The following is a 15,579-nucleotide window of genomic DNA, read 5'->3' as shown; positions in this document are numbered from 1 at the left end:
TGAATAATAACGATTGAACCAAGTCAATAAAATATTTTCAACATTATTAAATATTTAGTAAGGCTTTGTTTTGTATTCATGGCAACGGCCTTATTGCATGCAGTAACAATGGACCTTATTGACACATCGCCGCAAGATGCATACTATTATTATTTTGTTTGAAGGAGTTCAAATCCTCGCGCATTACGTCTCGACCATTTGCGCACGTGCCCCTTATAAATACGTTCACATTATTATTACTGTATTATCAATACACACGTCAATACGACACAGTAGTACCTCGTTTTAATGAAGTTGATATTATTTCGCGAAATATTATGGTATCGGAAACTAAGTTATCGGAGGTAGTTTGGAAGAAAAGAGATGCCTAGAAGGACGCACTGAAAAAATTGTTATCAATGTCACCTATAATAGGTATGTTCGAGGAGTACGGATATTACATCAAATAGCTAACAAACTTCATATTGACATATGCGGTGGTATTAAAACTTGGTTACTGTTTGACATCTGTTTAGTGGTCAACGCAAATACTGATAGCATCTTCTTTTTTATAAATAATTTCGTTTGTATAGCTGTAAATTATATTGATATGAAAATAAAATAATTTGTATACATTACTATTTAATCGAAAAGGATCGATATGTTTCGAAACGTCAGTTATTATAATAAAAATAACTGACGAAGAAACCATTGGTTTCGAAACATGTCGACCCTTTTGATTAAATAGTGGTGTATAACATATGTGAAAGTTAACTTTTTCATGAACCCCAATCTTTATGCCGGAACCAAGGATCTCAGGGATCTGCTTACGAGTTGGCGAATATTACTTTCCGTTATTTCGGTTTAATTTTTCATACCACCTAATTCATCTGCCTTCCATTGTCTTGGGGAACTTGTTTAGTCCCACAAGGTCGTATAGCGGTTCTTGTGGTTCGTTGGTTGTTATTTTAAAAAAAAACTGTTTTCTCGAATTACCCTTTTTTGATCGAGATATCACTGTGCAATCATTTGATTGGATATAATGAGTCACATTACGACTCAGATAGAGAGTCAACATAAAGGAAATTCCGAATGAGTGACTCAAATCACGGTGACTTGCCAAGCAACCAACGGACAAAACGATTTGGAGGCCAGTGTGACATTTTGTTGAGGAATAATAAAATATTTTGTACATTAAATAGTTGTTTGGTCAATTCTCTGAAAAATTTAGCTAAAACGAGCTCGAAGACAAAAAAAGATTTCTTTAGAAATTATTGTTTATGAATATTGATCATCAAACATTTACTTTGATGCCTGCGAATTTCGAAGTTGAAATTATGCAAAAACTCTACAAGATTCTAAGGTTTCTGTATGATTCATTACTTATTCTTTTTACCCTTAAATGCTCTTCTTCCTTCTGTGAACAGACTTCATACTAAACTTGTTCTGATTGTTCATGTATACCTGCTCTGCTTATTTTGATGGTGTAGGTTAGTGCTCACCAATTATCTAAAATTCATATCTGTTACTTTCTTCGTTAAAATTTTCCACTCTTTTATTTATTTATTTGGTTTTTACGCCCCGCTGGGCTTTCACATGTTATGTTTTTAAACGTCGACAAATACGTTGCAGAGTCATCTGCTGACGTATTTCGGAGGAAACCATTCTCATGTTCTTAGAAAAATTAAGAAATATACGAACAGAGAAAATGCTGGAAACCATTTGCCTTTTCCGCGTGTATCAATAATTTAATTTTTTGGACTCTTGTGCAGAATCACTCTTAATTTACCAGTCTTGTATTCCGATTGAACTTGTAAACCATCGTTTGTAAAACCTTGTTAAACGACTCATTCAATAGATCTCGCATTCCAAGTGTAGTATTTAAACTGCAGTACGAACTGAGTTGGCAACAACTTGGCGGCTCCATCTCAAAACTGGTTGAATGGAGGTGAATTTGGAGTTGATGTGTGTAGAGCCGCAATGCTTATCTAAAGAGCCGCTCTCTGCCGATCACTGACCTAACATAACCTATCCAACCTGTTACGGGGATATTAAAAACTACGCAAGTATTAGATTAATATGATACCTAATACATCAATAAATAATAATAATCAATATTTTCCTACTGATTGAACGACATTACAACAACGCACGTCGCTATTGAACCACGGTACTGCAGAGTCGCTTCCAGTTTCACGTCTCACTGAATACTTGACTTATTAGAGTGACGTACGACCTGATATCACGTGACATAACTCGTCTACTACGCGAGGATAGTAAGCTATTGACATGATATATCCTGTCGGATAGTCCAGCGGTAAACGAAGGTTTTTTGTGATAATTAATAGAGACGGGACCTACAGTGTTGATCAAACGTATTATAATAGACATCTTCTCAGGAATGAATTCAACAGTTCTATAGGCTAGAAATAACGTATTTGTTAATATTTTGAACTTCAATATTTTGTAAGAACGCGTAGTGAACAAAAAATTTGGTGGCCGACCGCTTCAGTAGAAAATGTTTGTAATTTGGTTATCTCGTGTCATGCGGCTAGTCTGGTCACACCGAAAATTTTGCGGGGCACAAAATATTTATTGAATAAAAGTACTGATTATTTCATCTACATAACTTAACTAACTAACTTTATTTTGTTGCAATTTTTCCAGTTGTAAAGCCATTAATATAATTTATTTATTTACGCCCTAATGGGCTTTTACAAAAGTAGTTAACAAGTAATACAGTTGTGTTACATAGTACAATAAATTATGATTTTTGATTAAATTAAGGTAAATTCAAATTAATAGTGTGGATTACGGAAAGCTAAATATGTATTAAGGAACATATACACATAAAAACAAAAGTGTATTCACTACAGAGTTGTGAATTCATACATCTCAGTAAAATGATTAAAAAGATTTCGTTTTATAACTAATACGGAATCTTTAAGCATGTCTACAATATTCCCAAATTTATTGCCAAAATGATGTAGTCTATTTATAGGTGGTCAAAAGAACTAACTTAACATTCTCTCAACATCTTGTGCGAATGTGTCGACTACATAACATTCAATATAGTGCCAATATTCCGGATATATTTTTAGCGATAGCCCCCAGAATTTCTTGAATCTCTTTTTAAAACTCGACTTCATTGAACTAAACCTTATTTATAGATATATTTTTTTAATGTTAATGTTTTATGCTGCCGGTACACGTTGGGCCAACGCATTGGGCCACTTGGCGTAGGTATACTGGCCGTTTCAAGAACCTTGTCCAGCCCCGTGTGATTGTAAAAGCTGCTCAGAAGTTGGCTCCTTGCCACGCCACTGCCAATCCAGCATTACACTCATCGAAGATAGTGCGTACCTGTTGTCAATTACCTTCTGAACAGTCATATTGGGGCGTAACACTTTTTTTCTTTCTTGTCCGATTATCATTCTAGTGACTCAATCATAACACTGACCCAGTGGAGGAAATGAAAGTGAAAAGCCAGTGGACTTGTGCAACTTCTGTTCAAGTTCTCAGAAATTCAATTATGATTCACTGTAGGATTATTTTTTATAGTTATCCTTGAATGATGCAAAAATTTATTGTACCTTCATAAAATGTTTTTCATATCCATAATGCTGTTTTTTCGTTATCTCATTGGGGCGCTGAAACGACATGTAACATTTATTAATAATCAATTTATAGGTTTCGCAATCGGTGATCGGTCGAATACAGTACCCACTCAGACAAATTCATTGCTTACGTACAACGTGTTTCAACTTCGTAGACTTGAAAAGAATATCCAGTGAAAACAGTTCGTTACTAAATAAATAAAGAACACACCTGTTGTACCTACCCTTCTCGTTAATAACAAAAAAAATTTTTTTTTAAATCTGAACATTACAATTTTTTTCCATTTTTTGGCAACTAAACGTCCTAGCGACCGATTTTCAAATCCAACTTTGGACTCGATTTACACGAAAGCGAAAGTTTAAATAAAAAAACGTAAAACCATAAAATCGACTCTTTTTTGACTTTTTGAATATAAAATCGACTCTAAACGTGATGTAGATTCACCAGTTTCCCGCTTGTAGTACGAGTTTCCGGACACAGTGTAAACGAGTTCCTAATTGGAAAGAATCAACGCAATAACGTTTCAATTCGGTTCGAGATCAGTCGGTAAATCCAACAACGTGGCACAACGTCAAAGAAAATTAGTAATCTTGATGATTGGGTGCTGTATTAAAAAGATGACGAAGAAAATTAACGTCACTTTTAACTATGTTCCTCATTTATAGTGTACATATTAGCATACCTTACAAAAATTACCTATTGAACATTGTTAGTCAAATACCAAAATGATTCATAGTGGTGTTTGTTAAATCCGGTTTAATATTACAAATTTCAGATTCTAAAAAAGCTCACTAGTTAAAAAGCTAAACTCTTCTTATCGGTGAAATGGGGGTAATCAAGACTTTGGAGTGATTCTTTGCACGTTCACTTCATATTACGAATAGAATAGTCGCTTTCAAGTTTTAGTCATATTCGAAATCACGTTCCTTAATTTTCTCTATACTGTACTAGGTCAGTTCAAAGCGTTTGTCAGAATAAAATTTACATATTGTTACCGAACCTTCACGATGTGTTCATTACATAATGAGTATTTAGTTCATTACTTGCTTTGGTGGGAATTTCGTTTAAAAATAACTAACCTACGTTTTAAATTTAAACTTACTTTAATTTGTCCACGTATCAATAGGTACCGACACCTTTCGTTTTCTACTATAATAATTTGATTATTTCTTGTAGTTGTTTAAACAAAGTTTGTTATGTTCAATTAATTAAACTGACGGCCAAAGGGAATTTGCTGAAGAAGTTATTATTTCTGTTCATTTTATCTTGTCCACAAATATATATTTTTTTAATGAAGCTTGTTTATTTTTCTTTTCAACTTAAATGAAATACGAAATCTGAATTGTCTATAATATTTTGAGTGTTTTCAAGTTTAAGAGTTCAACGTTTTTTTCTGTGTTTGTGATTGTAAATCATCCTTTAGTTATTATTATTTTTTTGCACAAGAGATGGTAAGTAAAAATACTAACACTAAGGACAAGTTGTTTCTCAAAATTTGAACAATTATTCAAATTTCAAAGTTAATATTCAAGCTCTGTGAAAATTCTATGATTACTCCACCATGGGCCAGCCAATAGAAATATTACAGAACTTGAATATGAACTTTGAAATTTAATTAATTGTTCAAGTTCTGTGAAACAACTGGCCCTTAATAATATTTCATCAGTCAAATTAACAAATTTTGAAAAGCGTTGATATATTTTTGAAGCAGTTATTTGTCAGTGTCGGTACACACCTATTTTTTTTCTATATTATCACTAGCCTACTAGCGCAGACCCGTGGTAAATCACGGGATACTCTGATTTCTTGACACATCAGTTCCAGTTTTAAAAATGACAAGTAAAGTAATTTTCTGTTAAAATATGGTAATATTATAGGTAGGTACTTATTTAATTGCTTGTCTGAAGTCTTGAAAATGACAATTCCGAGTTTATTGAACCAGAGTTACAATTACAGACCGAAATAAATATGTTTAATCAAGAGAAAACAAAAAAGGCGATAAAGTCACTATTATTCGATCATAGATTTTTATCAGAAAATATCGAGTAGGTATTAAAACATATTTCAATTAAATGAAAACAGTTTTTAGTCCGAAAATTAAATACGTGTTAGAAAAAAGTTTATTAAAAGTTTAAATAAAAATTAAATAGGTATATTTAGGAATATGATCCAGGATTGTTTGTAGGAGGTTTGCACGCGAAGCTTTTTGCAGTCAATTTTGAAATAAGCAATAATAACTACAGCGGAATAGAGTGGTTCTGATTAATAATTGTTTGATTCTGACAACGTCTTGGGGCTGGCCAAGCCTTATCAGTAGGTTTATGTATAATGTTCGCAGTTATATACACAGTTTCAAATTTTCTAATGAGTCACTTGTGGTCACATTGTTTATGTGTTTTAGTTCTTATATACACTCATTCACATTCACTCAGTTCCTATCAGCAAAATATTTTTAACCCTTGGAATGCCAGTCTACCGCGATCTAATACTACCCCAGTAACTAGGGTTACTGAGGTAGTATTAGATCGGATATGCCAGGGTAAAATGCCAAACTGCCCGCCGTGCGCTGTCTGATGCTATTTGTGTAATAACTTACTTACTTGTTTACTAAATAATGTGTTTATGTATTTAAAAAAAATCTATATATCTATCATTTGTAATTTTCTTCAGATATAAACTTATATTCATAGACAAGTTTTTTTTTTCTTTATTTTTCTAAACAAATAATGTACACTGAAGAGATAAGAAAGTATTCTTTACAGTAAAAATAAGTAACATGAGGCTTCTCTGAAAATAAATACAGTCGGTACCTACTGCTTTTGACGCGGAATTTGATACGCGCTTTTCACAGATAAATTAAATGTATTTTCAAGTGACAAAACAATAAGCTAGAATAATATAATGATGCATAATTTCCTTGCCAGGCGAATAAAACACATTTTAGTGTGCTATGAGCATTTTAAATGTTCCAAATACCGTACAATCGAGGCAAGCATGGTTAGCGACTAGCACATTCGCTACGGATACGTTGGCACACGACCGTCGTCGTACGAACGTAGAAAAGTTGCAACCATTGTGTATTATATTTAGATGAGACATGAAGCGAAAAATTAGTTTTAGCTTTTTTACCTCCAACTGACCTCAACTCTCTCAACGCTCTAACTAAAACTACCGAATTCGGTCTACACGCACCGCTTATAGCGTTCTAATAGTGGTACAAGTTTTGACGAGATATAAGTACGCAGTAGCACCTCTAATTGGAGCTCTATGGTTGCAACGGACTTCTTGGCATTTCAAGGGTTAAACACTGCAGCGCAATCACGTCTTATAAATACCATTACGAAATGATCCAACTCATTATAATTTCAGTAATAGTACGATTATAGAGTGTGTTTCTAAGAAAGATTTACGCGTAAAGTTTCCGCTGAAACAATCAACAATCGGCCATTTGAGGCCTTGGTGGGTTTTGAGAATCCGTCTGCTGAAGAAATCTGGTTTCTCCATCCGTTTTCCTTGAGCATTACGCTCATCACATGAATGGAATAGGTCGGGTGAAATGTTTGATTTGTGTCATCGGATTGACCTTTGAAAACCTATTTTTATTGTTGTTTAATTTTATCTATAGGTATACTTTTTTGTGTTACTATGTTTTTACATATTTAAATTAGTGGAAAATTTTGCGAAGGATTACTCAGTGGAATTCTCAATTTTTAAAGAGTTTTTTATGTGACTCTTCCATTAGAAGCATTATTTTCAGCATACTTGTGATTTATTCCGTGTTTCACAGGTCTGCGTTAGTTATTCACTAATTTTGTTGGATTCTACTAGGGATTTTTTAAAATACGTTATTTTTTTAACACCTAAGTTACGTGGTGACAAAACTTATGTAAATGAAGTCGTGGGTCTCGGAGACCCACATTTTTCAAAACAACTTTAAGTAAAAGTTATCGATTATATGTACATTTTGTTAAAATTTTAAATTATAAATCAAGTCTTTACGACCAATTAGAAATATAATGCAAAATAAAATATTAAAAAACACTGAAATTGTTACTTACACAAAAACATATCCATTAACAATAATTAAAATCTACAAAAATATTACACCTTCGTTACTAAAATTGATGTTGACAAAACAACAATAAGTAAACACAAACATAATAACGATAGATAAAGTAACATGTATTTTTGCACTTGCAACACATCTGGCACGATCTGGAATTTTCTGTGAGGAAGCTGTCTATACTAGAATGCAGGAAGGAACTGAGACGTGCGGAGCTCAGTAGTTAATAATATATGATGAGAGAGCTAGAGGCAAGGAGAGGTATTGATGTAGGTCCCATGGATTCACGACGTCATTTAAGGGTTAAGGCTGATGTAATCATGAACGCCTATAAATTATTGAAGCGACTTCAGTACCTTAATTATACTCGATCACACCCTTCAACGTTTAACTTTTTATGGACTAATTAAGCTCTGACATCTTAATAGTCTTATCGCTATACATCTGTTCTGTCCCCTTGGACGCCAGTCGGCAGTCTCAACTATAGGGCACATGGTGCGAGCACGCATTAACTGCTGGAAAGGGTTCCCGACTTTATTTATACACAAATGATTCAATGACAGGAGATGGAAGGTTTATTGCCATGTTTTATTACTTCAAACAATCAAATAGTCCAATAATTAAGATTATTTAACTTTTCTAATGACTTATGAACGATAATATTATACTGACGTATTTTTAGGTGTAGCTCGTTGAAATGGTTCAACACCATAAAAACACTCTGACAAACATAAGAACACAATACGTATATAAAAAATACGATTTATCTAAACTACCTTCTATTCTAATTCCATTATTTTTTTTTAATAAGTTTTGTTCGTTTTGTCTAGACATCAAACTCTAGGAAAAACTACTCACAGTATCATTGAACTGTGTGTCAAGTGGTATAAAGTAGTGATGAGTCGTTCATGAGCGAGTCGCACAATTGAACTAGCTCTTTGATGAGCCGTAAACGTATGACTCCCGGTAAACCGTACCATGGGTCAGTTGAAAGGTTACCCTTTTTATCAGGAGATATTTAATGTTTTTAAAATTATCGAAGTATTAATTATTATTATATACTCCGAGACCTGAACGCAGTGACAGTCTAACAACTGGACGTATGTACCTTAACCTCATAACTACATAGCATCTTATTTATCTCGTGTCACGAGGCGGCCGATGTACCGGTATCAAGAGTCGTACGATCATACGCTGGATCTGGAAGCTAGGAGCTGGGAGCCATATCGGGCGAGTCGTATCGTGCGATCACAGTATTCTCTCCCGTTCAATTGAGCCGTTATTTAATTGAGTCATATCTTTGAGCCGTACGAAAACATTGAGCTGTTGCCATGGCTCCCGCTCTTAATATAACGAGTCGTATCCCGTCGCCACTATAGAGGTAACCGCACAAATCATTGATTTCAAGTATTCCGAGAAAGGTACTCCATGTCATCAAACACGTGCCAGAATGTTGATAGTGTTTCGTTGCCTGTAAATTCATTGCAAACGTCTCAATTAACATAGAAACAGATGCGCATAAATATTATTATAAACTGTTTATTTTTCCTTCACTCCTATTCACAAACATTTCAGAAACGTAAATAAAACATAAAACGTGGCCTATAACCCAGCGCAGTAACATTTGGGCAAATGTAGGCCTATTATTCGGCATGGTCAAAGCGTCAAAACATTTCCTTCTGGGAATAGTCTCGTCTTTTATTGAGGCCAAATGAATCTTAGAGAAAGTAGGCACATCGTGGATTGCTTTATTACACTGTAAATGACCCAGAAAATATTTTATAACGCGTAACAATGGAACAGAAGAAACTTAGACAATAATAAACCAGCTTTGTCGCCAGCCGCTTGCAGGAAAACAATGCATTCCTGACCCAAGAACTATAACAAAATGGGGAGGGTTGTCTCAACTAAATTATAAACAATAAAGGTTTACGACTACCGCCCAAAAGAATAAGTACAGAAACTCCCGCCTTATGGACCATTAGTTTGATTTACATGATTTTAGATTTTGTTGCACTGGCTGTTTAGATTTATTGCCGGGTAATCTAGAGATGTCCGGAAAGGCATAGTTTTATTACTACGAATAATGAACAGGACGGCTTCCGAAGTTGCCGACAAACGTGGTCCAGCTATTTTTGCAAACATGCAGCCAATATGAATAATTTTATGACTGTTTTAGTGTTTTGCCTACTTTCTAAGTTGTAACAATAAAACGTAGTAAAGTTTTGGCCAAATTACTGGGAGACAATTGAGTGTGACCTCGAAAACTGCAACTGAAGAGAAAAAAATGTCGGTAGGTAGCAGTGTGTTGCAGACAGGGCCGGCCTTAGGCGCTCCGAGCGCCTAACTGCCAGTGTGCAGATAATACCTAACAGTCCTAACACGGTCCTAACACATCACCCTTGAGATTATTTTTCATAAAAACGGCGCTACACAAAAATACAAATCATCCGAATATTATTGATCACATTGATGACCTACCTAGGCGTCTACTGGTTTTGATAATGGGCTCCAAAATTTTGTTCGGGGCAGGCTCCGTTTAGCTCCAGCCAGGGCCGGCCCTGGCAGGAGATATAATAAAACATGTTTCTTGTGATTTACGCTTTTGATGACTTTCAAAGTCGACCATTCTAGAAATAATTTTTGAAGATGTATTTTGAAAGGGTCATAAAAGTATTTTGTCATATTAGTATCACGGGATATTATAATTGTACGATATGTGAAGCTGGAAGTATTTATATTTAATAAATTGCCTCAGTATCATTGCCTTTCAAAAGAAGAAATTTGTGTTTAGAATGTTAGTAAACTTAAAAAATTATGACATTTTTCAAGAATCTGTCAAACATTTAAACAAAGAATACACATTTAAAATATTAAATTATTATTTAATAAAATTATGTTGGTATCTACATGGTCGCTTGCCTGGTATAATTTATATTTAACGGGTTGAATTTTGAAAATTTAAAGTTAATTGAAGTTGAATAATTTTACGTATTACGCAGGAGAACGATTGTTTCAAATGTATTATTTTCCTATGAACTTGAATAACATACATATTTAGGATTCTTACTAAAATTAAGAAATTAGACGCCTGTCCCGATAAAACGAGAGATCCTGTGATCGATTCCGAGTTGTGGCCGTTATCCTTGTATTTTTCTGTGTCTTGTTCTATTTCATGTTTCGTTTTGATTTATTAGTAGGGGAGACCGAAGGGTTTTGAAACAAAGGTGAGTTGAAACAGTACCGATTTCTCCGAACTTAAAACCGTTGACGAATTGGCAACGTCACTTTTCAACCGTTTACCTCCGCCTGCTGGCTCGTCAGTTCGCTTCGGTGCCGCTAGTCGAGCGGTTGTAGAGTTGTGCGTGCCGTGTCTCAAAAATCGTCAAAAGTAAGTTTTTAACGTTTTTTTACGATGCCTATATTTTGATAATGGTTTTGTATTTTGGTTTAAGTTATATGTGTTTCGAAAGCTCATTAACTAAAGATTTATTACATATGTTTGGTACAATTGATTTTTGTGTATTTGCTTCTTGATTGTGGATTAAATAAAAAATGGGAGGTTTTTTCGTACTGAGGAGATTTGAAACAGACTGTTTCAACTCTCCTCGTTTTCAATTTTATTTGTTTATTATTTTACGGGCACAAAATTAAATGTTTTTTTTTTGTTGATTTAATTTGTTTATTTTTTTTCAGAATGCCTACTTTTTATAAAAGAAAGACTGACAGAGGTATGACGAGTCTCGAAATATATGATCTCGCAGCGGAAGAAGTAACTTTGCGACAGAAAAGTCTCCGTGACGCGGCTTCGAGTTACAACCTGAACCATACCTCCCTCTACAGGTATATTAAAAAAAAAACTGCTTATGAAGCTAAGGAAATGGCGACTGCTCCAACGGTTGGATATCCCGAAAAGACCGTTTTTTTAAATCTTCAATTTACCGGCTACTCCTCCTCAAATCAGCTACGAAACAGAAGACGTACCCAAGTCTGTAGAAAACTCTGATAAGAATTCACCTGATATGGCGATATCTGAAGTAATGCTTAATACTATCACGATGCCTTCAACCACTGAAGATATAATACCTGTAGCATCTACATCACGAGATACTTCAGTTACTGTGACAGCAATTCCATTCTCACTTGAAACTCTTAGACCCTTGCAATAAACCCACCAAGAAAAGGAAATCAAACAAACAGACGCAAAGTGAAATCCACTGTCTTAACCGACACTTCCGTAAAGGATGAACTAGCTGCAATCGAAGCTAGAACGGCTAAGAAAAGGTGAAAAAACCTAGCTTTAAAGAAACAAAAACAACAAAAAGATCAAAACCAGGCACTAAAATTAAAAAGGTCAAGGTTTTCAAGAAACGAAGACAGTGCAGAATAAGAAGAATCCCTTTGACTTTGTTGTTTAGAGCCATATTTAAATAGCAGAGCAAAAGAAAAGTGGGTGCAATGTATGGAATGCAGCAACTGGGCTCATGAAGCTTGCATTAGTGGGGAACTTTCTTATGTTTGCCACAACTGCTTTTCAGACTGACGTTTTTTATTTTCATAATATTTTTATTTCTGTTAGTTTGTTTTGTAGGTAGTACTTGAAAAGTTTAATTTTTATTAGTAGGAATGAGGAACTTTCTTATGTTTGCCACAACTGTTTTTCAGATTGACGTTTTTTATTTTTATTTTTGTCAGTTTGTTTTGTACCTACTTGAAAAGTTTAATTTTAATAAATACCTTTAAATTATATCATCATTTTTATTTTACAGCCCTTAATACTTCTCAAAAAACATATGTTTCAACTCTCCTCGACCCCTGTTTCATCTTACCTCGGTATGAGGGGAGTTGAAACAAATTGACTTGTTACGGTTAAGTCGATTTTTAACCACAATATTTAACGCTTACAATTTCTTTATGTTAGTCATTCGCAAGTGTAAAGAAAGACCTATCGATTGGTACTAATATCATACGATTCCTGTCTGTAGTATTTGGTGTATGAAACAAAATGTGAAAATTGTTTCAACTCCCCTCGGTCTCCCCTATTATCTTCTTATTCAATAAAATGGGAATGATCTAAACATTTATTTTAGTTCTTAAGGAGAATAAATGACGCAACTGTAAATAAGAAAGAGGAAGACTATGAGAGTCGGGCCATGCCAAGAGTCTAGATAATAATAGAAGAGTATGTATGAATGTGAATGAGGCAAGGAGTGTGTGCCAAGATCAATGAGATCTGCCTACCCTTGTGGAGAAACGGCATCATGGTTAGTTAGTTACTGAAAATGATCCTAATTCCAAAATAACATTTTTTAGGTTGCCAAGATTTAAAATAGGTGAATATTTTTTTATGATTTTATTAAAATTTTACGCCCAGCCGGACTCTTACGTGGATTTTAAGAACAGCATATACCTGGTGAGCTATCGAAAATTATACACAATATTTTCAAGGCATGACATAACAGTAAACTGAATATTCTTATATTCTCCATCATAAGCAGGTATATAGCGGTATGTCGTCTATTAGGTAGTTATATGTTGCATAATGACCTCCCTATGTGGCACAAACACAATGCTGCATCCATACATGGAATGAATTATTTTGATTTGATCATTATAAAGCCTTTGACAAGTCACTGTGACCACTAAGCACATTGAATTAATCAAAGTAGTACAAGTAAAAAGATTTTGCCATTCGACTTTTGTGTTTTTTTCTGTCTTGTGAAAACAAAACCTTTTTTCTTTAGTGTCGTTACTAAGTTTAGGATTTGTTCTGGAGCAGACAGAATCTCTCAGGCTAAATTGTCTTTTGCTGAAGAAGATAAAACTGTTCCGTGTGACGAATGTGATAAAATATGGCTTGCGGCATATTTAAATACTGTGATTTTTGGCAATCAAAAAATGTTAACGATTTAGATTTAAATATTAACAATCATATTTGTTCACACAGTTCATTACACTCAAACCAGATTTAGGAGGTCCCAAAATATAGCCTAGATTTGCATACAATATTATAAATAAGTTTGAGCCTATTATATATATTTCTAGCTGACGTGTACCCGTTGTTTTTTTTTTATTTTTATTATTGTTGATACATTTTTTTTACAATATTTCATATTTCAATTTAGTAATGTTGGCCTCACTGGGTTGTTTACCCGTGCTGAGGCCCCCATTTTATAATTTAAGAATTTATACATTTAAAAAAAATAAAAGAAAAACAACATTAAAATAAAGATAAATTTAAAATAAAGATTAAAAATTAAAATATAATTATAACACTAAAAGAAAAATATCAAAAGAGAATGTAAATCGGCATTTATAATGATATATGTGTTTGTGCGTGTTGCGTGTTTTATATATTTTTTTTGTGTTGCGTGTATATGTTTTATTCTTTTATGTTATAGTATTTTGGTAATATTGTCTTTTTGTTCTTTAATCCATTTTTTTTATTTTGTGTTTGAATTTATTTTTATTTTCCTCAATTTTTGTTTCAAGTGGAAGACTGTTGAATGCTTTAATAGCGTGGTATTTATGGTGTCTTTGTCCAAAAGGTAGTGTTTACCGTCGGAGTTTTTATGTTTTCTTTGTACGCTTGTCTGACCGGTCTATTAGTGATATTTTGTGTTTGTTGGGGTTTGTTTTTTTGGTCGAAAATGTAGTTTAGTAGTGTTTTAACATATAATTGGCGTATATCAAGTACGTCACAGCTTTTAAATATTTGGTCTGTGTCGGTTAATTTATGTTTTTTGAGTATTACCTTTAATATCGTTTTCTGTGTGATTTCTATTTGAGCGCTAGCTGCGTTTGTTGCTCCTCCCCAAGCAATTATTCCATATTCTATTATTGATTGGCATAGTGCATAATATATTGTTTTCAATTGTTTTATTTTATATATGTTTCTTATGTTTAGGAAAATGTGTATTGTTCTGAGGAGTCTATTTGTGATTTGTTTGATGTGATGTGTCCATCTAAGATTATGGTCAATTAGGATTCCTAGATACTTTATTTGTTCTGTTTTTTCTAGAGGGGGGCAATCGCAGATGTTGGTGTTTATGCATTCGTGTATTTTTATCGTGTTTGTATTGTTTTTTGGCTGTCCTGTGTTAGTTATGCTGTACGTTGTGAATTTTGTTTTCGATATGTTTAGTGTGAGTGTATTTGAGTCCAACCATTTTTTCACTTGCGTGATTCCTAGATTCGCTATGTTATAAACCTTTTTCCAATCCTTAGATTTAAATAATAAAACTGTGTCGTCTGCGTAACTTATTATTTCTCCATCTATTTCCATGCTGCAAAGTTCATTTATGTAAATTATGAAAAGAACGGGCCCTAGTATGCTTCCTTGTGGAACTCCGTGTGTAATCGGCAGTGGTTTGCTAGTATAGTTATTAATTTTGACTTGTTGTGTTCTGTCGCTCATGTAGCTTTTTAATAGTTGTAGTTCTTTGTCTTTGATACCCATATTTTCTAATTTTTTAAAAAGTGTTTTGTGGCATATTGAATCAAAGGCTTTAGCCAAATCTAAATATATCGCTATGCATTTAAACCCTTGATCTAAGTTGCTATGTATATAATCTATTGTACTTGCTAAAGCTTCTTTTGTGCTTCTTTTTTCTCTAAATCCATATTGTTTGTCCGAGATTAATTTGTTTTCTTCCAGGTATTTTATTATTTGGTTTTTTAATAGTCTTTCGAAAATCTTTGATAGAGAGTTTAACAAAGTAATTGGTCTATAGTTAGTTATTTTATCTCCGGATTTATACATAGGGATTACCAGTCCTTTTTTAAGAGTATTAGGAAAGCAGGCATGTGTTATTCTAAGGTTGATTAGGTGTGTTATAGGTTTTAATATTTCATTTTTTATTATTTTAATGCAATCCGTTGTTACCTCATCTAATCCAGGAGCAATCTGGTTTTTTAAT

Source organism: Hesperophylax consimilis, chromosome 4, assembly GCF_061612785.1.
Source record: "Hesperophylax consimilis isolate HC1 chromosome 4, BYU_Hcon_1.0, whole genome shotgun sequence".
Lineage (NCBI taxonomy): Eukaryota > Metazoa > Arthropoda > Insecta > Trichoptera > Limnephilidae > Hesperophylax > Hesperophylax consimilis.
Note: the sequence above shows the minus strand (reverse complement) of the source record.